We start from the raw sequence: 12,049 nt of genomic DNA on the forward strand, positions 1-12,049 counted from the left end.
TAACAACTTCTTTTTCCCCCCTTATTCATCGGCTCACAACCCTCAGCAGGTTATTGTAATGTTTATTCTCCTCCCTCCCCCCCGAATAAAAACATGATTAATAAATAATTAAATAACCTTTTGACTTTCCGCATAGATTGTCATGAAACCACAGGCTGCTCTACTGCTCACGCTGGTGGCTGTTCCCTTCACATCTGCAAGTATGTTACTGTATCATTATGTTATGTTTAGCTACCACTTATACCTTGATAAGTAAACGGAATATTTGCATATAAAAATTTAACCCAATAGAGAAGATTGAAAAAACAAAATTCCCAACCTTTTCTGAACAGGCTTTTCTGGATCTGAAGGAGATCTTGGAGGACTCAACTTATTTTAGAAAGACTTATAAACCTCTCATTGCAATGTCTATAAATTTTGACAGAAATGATTCACTCACTATCTGTGACAACAGGTCGCAATCAAATAAGCATGCAATGCGTACATTATATGGGAAAAAAAGCAGAAAAAAAAAAAAAAGAGACTTTACATCTCAGGTAAAAGGGCAGTGGTGACTAATGCGCTCGGAGGGGAGGAGCGCAAAAAAAATAGCGCCTCTACCCACACTATTGTCCAAGCTGTTCCTCTGTTCATATATGAACAGAGCTACTCAACTGGTCTCATGATATCATGGTGCGGTGGTTGTATCATGCTGTCGTATGGACAAAGCCATTAACGAAACCCTTCGTTTGATTCCGAACGAGCCATCTGAGCTATAGGCAAAGGGATGCATCGATTAGGTATTGAAAATCACAAATGGAAAGAAATTGGGGATATAAACACTGTTGACCTTAAACAACAACTGTAAACAATAGCACACACTCAATGTCATTAATGAGATCTACTGAGCGTGTGGGATTGGCCTCGCGTGTGGCTTGTATACAGAGCACTTCGTGTCACTTCTTTTAAACGTGTGATTGGTTGGTAACTGGAGCGGTATCTGGGGGCGGAAGAGCTTGAACAATAGCGTCGTACAGGTGTTATGATTTTTGCGCTCCTTCCCTGACATGTGACTTTCAGGTTCTGTCCTGGTGTACCGGTTCACAAGGAAATTACCATTGTTCTTTCTTTGTTTAGGAGTTATCGGTTAGCTATTGTGTATTGTTTGGTCTTTTGTATTGGCTCTTGTGAACCGGTACACGAGGACAGAGCCGACTTTCACTTCGCGCTCGTCTCGCTTTTGCCTCCGCTCGAGTGAAAGCACAAAAAAAAAACATAACGCCTATTCCGCAGGCTAAAGTTAATCGGCTTTCAAACGTAATCTCTAAAAAAAGTAACAGCACCATGTCAGCTTTGAAACTCTTCACGGTGGCCTATTTACATTATCAACTTAGTTAAACGAAACAAAAATGACCTTCTTATTCATTGTCTAATTAGTTGTAGAAATTTATCATAAGTGTCAACGATTGTTCACGATTCGATTGATTCTTCTCATCATTTCCTAGTAACTTGTAGAGCCGGTCAGTTTGCTTGTGCAAATAAAGAAAAGTGTATATCGGAGAAGTGGCGTTGTGATGGCGACCGTGACTGTTCTGATGGTTCAGATGAACAATGCAGTGAGTAGTGTAGTTGATTGGGTTACTTCAACTCTTGTCCAGTCTTGTACATATGTTGCGAGTTGAGCATTTTCCACTCTGAGATTGAGACTTGGAAGGTATATGAACCCTCTTTAAATGGTGTTGCAGCTACTTTTTCCTTTTTTTTAAAAGGGAAGAAAGAAATATAAAATACTAACTTCATTTATAAGAACAGCTCCAAAGCAGCGAAATAAAGCTTTGACGTAAGTTGTATGCAGCACATTTTAACGATGTTGAACTGGTTATTTCTTTACTTCTATCACGTTCGTCCATCTCTGGATAAAGATTTTCAATAATTTTTAAAGCGATTCTTGTGATCGCTACAGTCTCCTGAACAGCGAATAAAATAAGCTGTTTTAATGAGGTAGAAATGACTTTATTTGCGAGACACCGTTTCGGCGAAAAAAAAAATGCATCTAATAGGAGCCCAGAAACGGTGGTTTGTACCATGCAAGGTAGAATGCTGGATTTATATCCAATATACTATGAGGTTTCTTGAGGATACAGCCTCTTTAAAAAGAGTTATCATAGAAAATGAAGTCCCCTTCTGACATTATCCTTATTGACTATGAAAATTGACAACAAAAAAAGCGAACGCAAAAGCGGTCACAACACAAGTGATGCCTGAAGTTGCTGAATGTGAAGCTCACGGATAAATTCTTCTTTACACATAAATTGTTGCCGCCCGTGGCCAATTAAATTTCGATTTTACCGCAAAAGTTAATGGAGTTTAATGGTAGTCATAAGACTATATGATCATTTTATTAACTTTTCCTTTTTTTTCTACCTGCACCAATCAGCTAATAGTAGGTATCTTCAGCTTATGTTATTCGTGTATCGTTTCCATACATTTTCTAATAAAAGCAGCATTAAACGAATGTTGTATTATGAATGTGCCTTTCATATTTGTCTTCTGGTTTGCAATAGGTTTGCATGTAGCCACAAAGAGGAAATCTGAAATTGAAATTTTTTTTTTAGTGAAGGAATAGAAAAAATAAGGTGGAACAAGAACAAAGTCAGCCAGTCAGCCAGTCAGCCAGTCTCCCAATGCTTGATAGGGAGGCTGCACAGGAGGATAAATTTTTATTTTAAAATTCCCGTGTTTTTATGTCAAGAGAGCCACAACTTATGAAAAGCATCATTATGTGTCTTCTTTATCCTTTCTGAATCCTTCGCAATTCTTTTTCTTTTTAATTTTGCTTTTCTTCCAAAAAAATGTCCATAGCTGAGGCATTCATACTGACGGAAATGAGAAAGCAGACTGACCTTAAAAAAAAGAAAAAAAAAATGGGAAGGTCAAGGGTCAGCAGCAACTGTCTCCTCACAGTATTCAGAATGTTGACCCTTTTCCCTCTGCTCGTTTGCCGAGAGCTTCAATGAATTTCAGGGCTTTCTCACTCGACGAATGCACAAACTGACAATCTAACGGTTGTATTCCGCCAGTCTAAAGTATCAAATACAAATAAGCATAAAAGCTCACTCTAACTCGTATTATCGGGAAGTCGACAGAACACAAAGATAACAGCTTTCGGGGAAGATAGCCTTATTAAAAAATATATATATATCCTTGAAGAACAGGCGAAATGTCCGTGACTAGACGTAATGAATTTTTACAAGTAAGAAATGCAGAAATGCTATGCTATCATGAGATTGTCTACAGCAAAGTCTGAGAAGAGGTCAAACGCGTCGGCATTAAGGGTACTCCAACCACCGCAAGTGCCTTGCGGAAAAAAGAAATCGGGTACGATCGGTTTTTAGGAAAACCATCAGAAACGTTAAATCAACGATAACAAAATTAAGAGGCTGTCCGCCTAAGAACGGATAAGGCCAATTTCGGACCTTCACCGATTTCCCTGATTTTTACTGTAAAAGTCGAGACTTCTATCCCATGAACAAATATTGCGTTTATTTTGAACCAGTCTGGTTTTTTCACTTTTTACGAGATATTTTTCAAGGTGACCTCAAAGGCACCCAGTTTCCTCCCCGACCTCCATAATTTACCTACTAAAGTCGATCGCTGCTGTAGCCGTATTTTCAATTCTAACGAGCTTTCTATTTTATATGTCTAAGATCAACCCTTTGCCATTACGTTAACGGTAAAACAATCACACTGTATATATTTTTCACTGAGTTACAAATTTTTCAAAATACTTACCTCGAGCACTGAAATTTGTGATGCGTGAGGTAAATGTGGTTGAAAGCTATTTTCTCTTATGTGGGACCTAGTCTAGAGTCAAATCTATTACAGCCTATAAGCACTTACACCTAATAAGTAAATTATGGAATAGAACTTTTGGGCACTATTCATGGCGCGCCGCAGAGAGCTTTGCAAATTTAACAAATATTCGCTATTTTGATCGAAACCAAAGATAACACGATCCGCGCATGAATCCCATTTCTAAGCCCTAACGGCCTAAAACTGCTTGAAGATAAAGTACAAAATCCTTAATGAAGTATCAAATCAACAAAAATATTGTTTTGTCCGTTTTACATGGCATGGAGGAAATGTTTCAGAATAATCTTTCTCTGTAGTCATATGCAAATTAGCTGCATGCGTTCCTTGTCTTTCGACACACGCGTCCAAAATAGTTTCCGTAGCAATATTTGACCATGCAAACAATAGTTTCTATAGAAGTGGAAACGTTACTGTTGTATCCCTTTTGGACTTGAGAAACTTAATTAATGTTCAAGAGCGCTAGCCTTTGTTTTCAGTTATCAACGACGTGCCAACGGAATTTGTTGTTGAAAAAGTTGTTCATTTCACTCGTGTTTATTATTGTGGCCAATTTGCCAGATTTGACCATTTCTTCCAGCTATTTGCTAAAGTTTTCTTAAGTGGTTAGCAAGTTGTTCATCATAATTTGTCGAATGGCATCACAGTTGGTTTGTTAGCCTAATGGTTAGAGCGCTGAACCGGCGGTGTTGCAAAAGTCAAGGGTTCGAAACACGTTCAAGCATGAATTTTTCAGGTTTATTTTCGCAAATTAAAGTTTCGTCTACAATTTCGATGAACTTCTTCTCATTCCGCAGTTCCTATATACTGTATTCATATATTCATCATTTCAAAGCGGTATTTGTTGAAGAGGTGAAATTTACATGTTTACTTTTTCAACGTGACTGAGTCAGTTACGCCTGGTCACGCAACATCTAATTTCAGAGGTTTGTCTTGTCGTCGAACCAAACGCGAATCCCAAAGATATGCAATATGATTGAGCTATCGAGAGTAGGAGAATCCTGCCGGGAGAAATCGAAAAATAATACAAATGATTGAAACTGGAATTTTAATAAACTCCTGCAAAATTCACATATTAATTTCTCGAAATGAAGAAAATCACAAACCTATATTTACGGGTAAATGCTATTAACATCTCCTACGGTCAGGGTAGTATTTTTTCCTTTCTTTTTCTCTTTTAATTTTTGCGAGTTAAGAACATCGCCACCAACTTAATAACGACAAATTTTGAGAGATTTTCGCGAATTTTCTCAGAAGTGAGTACGTTAATTCGCTGAGTACAACTGTTTATCAGGTTTCTTTGAGGCTGTGCCTATTGTTCTAAAACAAACTCACTCCACAGGCACCATCATTTGTTTTCCTGGGCTATGCAGCTTCTGATATAGTTTAATTAAAGCATTGGCATTCCTGTATAAATGACATCAGTTGCTCAATAAGGTCTTTTTTCCTGTCTCTTGATTTAAATGGTACTTCAAAAAACGAGATTTCTTTGAGCATTGCTAAATTAAAAAGACTAAGCTTATTCTCCTTTGCGCACTCGCACAGATTCAAGGCATTGTAGGACAGAGGGTGCTGCGGCTTTAGTTCATTAAGGATGTGTTCCATCAGCCGTAGTCGTTCAGCTTCTTCTTCCTCTAGGGACAGTTCCTTCGGATTTTGCTCGATTTCTGAGGGTGTTCGTTGCCTTTTTCTGTTTGCTGTAAGGCAAGAGAAAAACCCCTACACTTGGCTCTTGGTAAGCCACTCGTCTCGGTCAAACAACCTACTTTTCTGCTCGTCTCTTGCCTTTCGCATATCATTTGAAACTTGCTGAGGGTCAGCTTTTAACCCTGATTGTTCGCCTTGATCAAACTTTGCTGTTAAAAAATTCTTAACTTTGCAACTGAATCTAGTGCATATCAAACTGTTTCCCCACTGCGATGGACATTTGTTTTTTGTCGGTTCCAGCCTGGCGCGGCCGCTAACCCAGATGTCCTCCTGCGCAAATTTTCAAAATGGCAGACAAGCCAAAGAGAGAGGTAAGAGAACCAAAGCGATTCTGCAACGAATACTCAGCATACACCCCTGTTAAAAAGGTCATTTCACAGAGAAAAGATACAAAATTGTATGATGTTGAAGTCACGGAGGTTGACAAACCCAACAAGAGACTGAAAATTCACTACATTGGCTACAGTACACGCTTCGAGGATGGTAAACCATCTGAATATTTTCCTTCGAGATTGTATAGATTAGTAGGCTGAAACAAAAATTTATTGGACGACGTTTAGGGTAAAAACAGCAATCTAACTTGAAAAAAATCTATTTATTCCGACTCTTTCGGAAAATAACTTTACAAATCTTACTTGTTTATCTCGTAAGTAAACGATGGTAAATTAATACCTGAAGCGCTTTCCGAGCTACCCGATTCTTCTCCCACTGCTTTCGCGCTTCTAAACCAGGAAACGAGCAAAAGGAGGAAGGTGTGGCTGTTTTGACTAGCCATTTTACGAGGTTCAATCTGCTCCTTGTTCGACAATTTACATATCAAAACAATGGAAATTTGTTCCTCTCTTTGATTTTGGCGGTACAGTTTCAATTTGCGCTTGCGTAAGAGAGAAATCGCTCAAGACTCCTTGCTCGGTCTTGTTTTGACCACGAACGCCTTCTTAATTTTGACGGACCCGCTCGGGAAAAGCTGAAAATGACGAGGGAAAAACTTTACTTTGTAGTACGAAAATGCACAAAATGGAAAGCCATGATATTATAGTTCAATATTTCGGTGGTACATTGTTAACTGTTTATACAGAGAGTCGGCAAGATGATATAACATCCAAAAATCGCACTCGATTTGAGTGGGCCGATGAAGTGGGCGTGGTAACGAAATTCAGTAACAGACTATTTGTACCCCGTGAGTTTGATATGATCCTGCTCGTGGCTTAGGTAGGGCCCAGCCCATACGGACAGTGTTTACTTGAGGCATTGAGTCACGTACAACCCGGTGGGTACTAGTTTCGCACTGTGGTTCGTCAGTGATGCTGACTGATGTAGTAAACCTCTCTGCCCAATCTCTATGGAGTTTATCATATACTGTTTCTGACAGCCTTTCATCCTTCACGCAATGGTCCCCTACGTTCAAATGTAACTCGAGCTCTGAAAACGTTTGGATACTCTTCACGCATCCAGGCTCCGAACATTCAAACATGTCCATCTTTGAATCGTCCAAATCATCGTCTTCATTTGAACCCTCTGTTCCAGGAACTGTGTATTCATACACACGTGCATTGTGAAAAGGGAAGAACTCCTTACTTACAACAAGAGCGGTGTCCCTTAGTCATTTGAAACTAGCTGGTCGTAAGGAATATCCTTGCCACGCCCTATTCAGTACGACCTCCACGCACGTATACTTTTTTTCCCCAAACTGGATGTTGTGTAGCTTGCTAAAACCATCTATCTTGTTCACTTCTAAGGTTCTCTTAGACTCGTCAACTTCACATACGCACGCGGATGTACCTTTCACTGGCCTCTCAGAGAGCGCCTTTCTCATGTCTCCCGCTGTTAGAATGTCGTGTCCTTCGTTGCAGAAACGTCGGATGCATGTTTTCATTGGGCACAGGATACGATCACACAATCCTTGCCATACTGTGGCTCTGAAAAATCATACCGAAAGACTTCAATAACTGCCCGCTGACCGATGTCTCTTGCTGCGGCAATGAGAGAATTATTATGATAACAGCCAGCTTCATCGGACCTTAGGTAAACTCGAGTGATGTGGGGTTTCTTGGTTTTAATTTCTTTTAGTGTACTCTCTATGATGGAACACACGGCGAACCAATCCTGCTGACATGTGTCACACAGATGGGCCTAGGACTGCAGTTCTAGTTTTCCTTTGTGGTTTGGATCACTTGTGATCACTGTCGAGATGTGCCAACTCATTGCTCTCTTGCCGAACCAATCGGACTGCTTCTCACGAAATCTAAGCTGGATAAATTTCATTGCCCAGTCCATTATGACTAATGCACAGTCTTGGCTGATGCTTATCATCTTCAGCTGATCTTGATTTGCTGCTTCCTAGTTTATGGAGCGAACAATGTGAGCCTTCCACTGCAAAATGTCGGTTTTTGCCAGCTTGAAGTCATAGAGGAGATCATCCCGCTGCTCGCTGCTGTAAGGTCTCCAAGACGGTCCTCGAATTTTGTCTTCGACTTCATCAAGGACATTTTGCAGATTTTGACACTCCTTACAGTTTTCTGTGTGTTGGTGGGAAGAATTTTCGTGGAAGTCGAGATCTTGTTCATCACTAAGAGCGAGCTTACGGCACTGATCAGGACATACAGCCTCCTCTGAATTGCAATGAACGCGAAAATCAGTCTTCAAGTAGCGTTTTGCTTTCTTCAGCCTTTCTTTGACTTCTGCGCCCCATTGCCTTTTTTATGTCCCCTTTCTCTAAGTCGTCTAAGGTTTCATCTTTTATCCAGCAGTGTTGTTTTCATATTAAGTTTATTCCACAGCAACTAACACATTATTTTTCCGAGTTCCATGCCTAGTGTTCATGGTTGACGCGGCATGCGCAAGCTAAATACACAGTGAGAAAAGTACGGAATCTCAGGGACAATAAATAGATCCAACAAACCTTTCAGAAACTGCTCCCTGTTGGTCTTGTGAACCTTCGGCAGAACCCCGCCACCTTAAACTCAACAATCGCTCAGCATGCTTCTTCCGGCAACTGGTACAGACAGCTATAGACTAGTGTAAACGATTAATAACTCGCGATCGTAATGTATGATATTACAGGCCTAACCAGCTGACGTCCTTGTGTATGTGTTTAAAGGAAGAGTATTCTTGAGCGGTAAGGTGCGTCGACGCGAGGGGAATGGGAAGAAATTTACACACCCGATCCGCCGCTCCAGAATATTGCCGCTCACTAAGTTGCCAGCTACGCAGGCCAGTATCAAAAAAAGCAAAAACAAAAAACAAAAACAAAAACAGAAACAAAAACAAAAACAAAAACAAAAACAAAAAACAAAAAGAAAACAAAAAGAAAACCAAAACCAAAAATATTTAGAAAAAGGAAGAAATCTATTCGGCAGTTTAGTATGAGCTACGGGAAAGTTGAAATGTGAGCAACAATAACAGAGACTTTTAGGAGTAGTGTATAGTAAGGGTAGACTTGTAGGAGTGCAGGGCTGGAAAATAGAATTAGCGAACCACAAGTTAAGGCTTATGGTACTTACGTGATCCAACAGTAGCGATTACGCCAAATATGAGTTTAACTTGGTCGGCCATTTTGGAAGTTTACAACGTGGCTGCCCGACACACTTATAGTTTTCCCGGTGGGGATCTTGGACCCCTCCACAATCTTCCGAGTGAGTGTCGGTGCCTCGGGCAGATTGTCATACCCGCGAGTTGACTTCTCGACAAATGTTGTATTTCCGTTCTTGCCATGATTAGCTCGGCTTCCGTAATAGCGCTGCATTTGGATAAGTGGCAGCTAACTAAATGGGCGGATATATCTACGTAGCAGTCGGAGAGCAAAACGTGCTTCGTTTCTTCCCTACTAGACCCATACGGAGTCTGTAATATTTCGTAACGAGAACAATTTAAGAGTTCGGCAGACATCTTTCCGATAAACAAACATTACAGCATGAATGCTTGCGCAGTAAAGTCAGTAAATGTTACGTGACAACTGGTGTAGATCCCAAAGAATTTTAATCGAATTACAGCGAAGTAAACAAAGTTTCGAAGGGATAAATAATCCGGCGTAGGATAAGAGAAGCTGTTAGGAAAACGAGCTCTATTGCGTCTTGCCGGAAAAAAAAAACAGCTCTTGCTACTGAAGAGAGGTTAAGGAAATATTGCTGGAAAGATATTCGATGTCCACTTCTCTATGGTTGATGATAATAGTTGGCGATAAGCGTGCAAAACAAACACTGCTGTTTTACTTAATCAGCGCTTCCTTGGGAAATGAAAATGGCCATAAACTCAAAAAATACCTTGCCTTAGAAGTGTGGAATAATATGCTCTTCAGTTAAAAGAGACCGCTCTTTGTGTTTAAGAACATCGTAGAAAAAACTTTTTATGGACACAATTTTAAATAATGCTAATTTTCATAATTTATTAACTATAAACACAGGTCTTTCCTCTTTAGAACACCAATGTTTTCAACTTAACGGTGAAAAAGTCGCATGATATGTATTTTTCAATATAAAAATCCGCTCTTCAGTTTTATTTTATGATTTGTAACAAGTTTTCAGATCCCAAATTTACTTGTTGGTCGGATCGCGTTATCTTTGATTTCGATCAAAATGGCGAATATTTGTGAAATTTGCAAAGCTCTGTGCGGGGCGCCATGAGGAGCGCCCAAAAGTTTTATTCCTTAATTTACTTATTAGGTGTAAGTGCTTATAGGCTGTAATAGATTTGACTCTAGATCAGGTCCCATATAAGAGAAAATACCTTTCAACCACATGTACCTCACGCATCACAGATTTCAGTGCTCGAGGTAAGTATTTTGAAAAATTTGTAACTCAGTGAAAAATATATACAGTGTAATCATTTGACCGTTAACGTAGTGGCAGAGGGTTGATCTTAGACATATAAAATAGAAAGCTTTTTAGAGTTGAAAATACGGCTTCAGCATGGTTCGACTTTTGTAGCTAAATTATGGAGGTCGGGGGAGGGGGGAAACTGGGTGCCTTTGAGGTCACCTTGAAAAATATCTCGTAAAAATGAAAAAACTAGACTGATTCAAAACAAACGCAATATTTGTTCATGGGATAGAAGTATCGACTTTCACAGTAAAAATCGGGGAAATCGGCGAAGGTCCGAAATTTGCCTTATCCGTTCTTAGGTGGACAGCGTCTTAAACGCTGAATTCAATAAAACCATTACGGTAAACAGAAAAAAAAGATTGAATGGACACCATTCCGTCGAGTTAAATTGGTCATCAAACGTGATCTCCAAGGAAATGTAACTGCACACTGTCAGTCACAAAATATCAGTCTCTGAAAGTAAGCTGCCAAGCGCCCATTCATGGGTTTTCAATTCTGACAGCGCGTGCATGAGTCGTCATGTAGCCCTTAACATTCTTTGTAGTCGATATTGTCCGAAAATATGCCGACTAAGTATGTTGTAGAAGGATGTAGCAACGTGCGAAATTTGCAAGAGGGTATCGCGCTTCATACATTCCTCATACAACACACCTAGTCGGCATATTTCGGACAATATCGACGACAGCCTTACCAAACAAGTGAAAATGTGTAAAATGCAGACTTTCGTGTTCTCGATTTGACGTCACATTACCCGCTAGAGCCATTCCTCTTTAAACTCGGTCGTGGGGCAAGATGGCGGCCGATTTTCCGTATTTTGACTGGGCACAGAAAATTAAAGATTTGAGCAAATTAAAAAATTTTTGTACGGAAATACTTTAAAAAATAAGCTTATTTCGTTAACTGAAAAATATTTTTGGGTTTAGGTGCACTTTAAAAAAAAGGACCAAAAAAAACCAAAAGAATTGAAGAAGTCGAGGTTCAGCGGCAACTGTTTCCTTGCAATTTAGAATGTAGACCCTGTTCCTTCTGATCTTTTTCTGAGAGTTTCAATAAATTTCAGGGCCTTCTCATTCGACGAAACATAATCTGACGGCTATATTCTGTCAGTCTAAAGTATCAAATACAAATAAGCATAAAATAATTGTTAGTTATTTTAATTTCTAATCAATTAGGTTTTGACAGTAGGTATTAGGTTTTTTAGATTCTTAATCTTAGAGGCACGTACGTATTTTGAACGAGCTCTATGAAATCCTTGACGCTACGTGGGTAAATAAAGTATTGATTGATTGATTGAAAAGTTCACTCGAACTCGCATTATACGGAAATCGACAGAACACAAAAGTAACAGCTTTCCAGGGAAAGCTGTTATCCTAAAAAATTATCCTAAAAAAAAAACACGCTTAATGTCAGTAAAAAAAGGTAAGAAAAACTTTGACAAAAGAGAAAAGCAGAAACTCTGTGCTATCAAGAGATTGTCTGCAGCTAAGTCTGAAAAGAGATCAAACGCGTCGCCACTAAGGGTACTCCGACCCATCGCGAGTGCCTTCCAGAGAAAAAAAAAACCGCGTAGAGATCAATCTTAATCTCTGATTAAATGTAACTTCACAATGTCAGTTACAAACGATCAGTCCCTGAAATTAAGCTGCTAACCGCCCATTCATGCGGTTTTCAAT

The 12,049-nt window shown here is 39.5% G+C and overlaps 1 long non-coding RNA gene across 1 annotated transcript in view; it reads left to right on the top strand.

Moving 5' to 3' along the window:
* Positions 1 to 2,494, top strand: part of LOC148730976 (uncharacterized) — a 2,717-nt gene extending 223 nt beyond the window's left edge. The window contains exons 1-2 of the long non-coding RNA XR_016001414.1: positions 1 to 1,048; positions 1,191 to 2,494. The exon at positions 1 to 1,048 is cut by the window's left edge and continues 223 nt beyond it. This is a non-coding gene — a long non-coding RNA (uncharacterized LOC148730976). The remainder of the gene's footprint in view (positions 1,049 to 1,190) is intronic.
* Positions 2,495 to 12,049: the final 9,555 nt, after the last annotated feature.

The sequence above is a fragment of the Stylophora pistillata genome, chromosome 5, assembly GCF_964205215.1.
Source record: "Stylophora pistillata chromosome 5, jaStyPist1.2, whole genome shotgun sequence".
NCBI lineage: Eukaryota > Metazoa > Cnidaria > Anthozoa > Scleractinia > Pocilloporidae > Stylophora > Stylophora pistillata.